Source organism: Odontomachus brunneus, unplaced genomic scaffold, assembly GCF_010583005.1.
Source record: "Odontomachus brunneus isolate Ranch 3 - 2012 unplaced genomic scaffold, Obru_v1 Obru_scaffold_220, whole genome shotgun sequence".
Classification (NCBI taxonomy): domain Eukaryota; kingdom Metazoa; phylum Arthropoda; class Insecta; order Hymenoptera; family Formicidae; genus Odontomachus; species Odontomachus brunneus.
Genome location: NW_022639670.1, coordinates 465,239 through 467,017, shown reverse-complemented (window position 1 = coordinate 467,017; position 1,779 = coordinate 465,239).

Here is a 1,779-nt window from a genome sequence, read left to right as displayed (position 1 = left end):
TGATAAAATTTCATTGCCGTGGGCATTGTTGCCAGCTTTACGCGAAGCTTCCAGTAATCGTAAACGATCCACCAGCTCGTTGGGATCATCCCAATACGTATAATCGATTTTGTTTTCGTTTAACGTCATCACATCTCGCGATACGGAGAAGCCTTTCCCTACCGCCTTATTGCTCGACATGTGTGATACCAGAGGGCTTATTATATTCTTATACTTGTACCCTTTGTTACCGAGTATAGGATTTAGAGAGTTGTAGCCGCGTCTGTGAGCATTCGTCGCCAGCAGTATATTTTTGTACTTGTGTTTGTCGGCCTCGGTGTACACGATATCGTCGGGTATTCTCTTGAATATCAGCTCGTAAAGACCCGGTGTTCCCATGTATCCTTTTCCATCAATGATTATATTATCGTCTCTGTCCACATCGATGCGTTTATCACCTAGCGTCGGTTCATCATTATCGAAACGTACCCCGTAAACGTGATCTATAGTTATATCTTTTCCACCGCTTAACATCGCTCCAAAGTATTGTTGCCCCAGGGGACCAAGGTGATCGCGCAACGTTTGTTGTCCCGCGCGCGTTTGTAACTGATGTCTAATGGATGTCGCGAGCGGCTCATCCGGGGTTTCGAAAACAGTATTCTCATCATCATCAATGGGTAGAGTGTCGTTCGATTCATGCGGTTGCTCGTATAGAGGTGCTTTCTTTGATGTAAAATATATCGGAGAATCGTCTAATCGTATGTAAATTCTTTGATACAAAAGGGATCAAAATACGACATGTAACGTGGCCGGAAGCCTTCAATGACGCTGCACACAAAAATTATGTGGATGAAAATTTTAAAGTGTGGAGAGAGCAGATCGCAAAGCATGTGAATGAAAATATTAAAACGTTGAAAGATCGACTGGAAGAGAATATTAAAACGTTGAAAGATTGATTGGAGGAGAATAGTAAAACGTTGAAAACTGAACAGGAAGTAATCAGGGCGAAAAACATACAGAGTATGAATAATCTTCATCAAAACATCCATCTGTTAGTTGATATGATACAAGAAATTAAATACAAGAAGAACAATATTAATATGACAGAAAAAAGAAATAAAATTAAGACAAAAAATACTGATATGAAAGTAGAAGAAAGTAAATCTAAGACAAAAAATACTGATGCGAAAGTAGAAGAAAGTAAATCTATGAAAAAAGATAAATAAATATAGATAGATAAATAAATATAGATAGATAAATAAATATAGATAGATAAATAATGGAATATTACAATTAAATCAGTATATACATAGACATAAGCACGAGAAGAGTTATTCCATAATGGTGAAGAAATCATCAAAGATTAACAAACGGAAAAACGAAAAGCAGCGACTCGTGGACGAACTGCATGCTTTGGCGAGAAAAAATTTTCCTCGTAGGCGCGTTATTGTACGCGGATACGATGACCTGTGGCAAGCCGATGTGGTAGAGATGCGTCCTTATGCGCGATTTAACAAAAGTCATCACTATATACTTACGGTTATTGATGTGCTGAGCAAATACGCATGGGCTGTGCCGCTGAAGAGTAAGAGCGGAAAAGAGGTAGCTGAAGTGTTCACCAAGATAATTCAAGACAGATGTCCGAAAAATTTGCAAACCGATCAAGGCAAGGAATTTTACAACGCAGATGTTCAGAAACTAATAAAGAAACACAACATCAATCATTATTCGACGTACTCAGTAATGAAGGCCTCCGTCGTGGAACGATTCAATTGTACGTTAAAGAATATGTGGAAAATG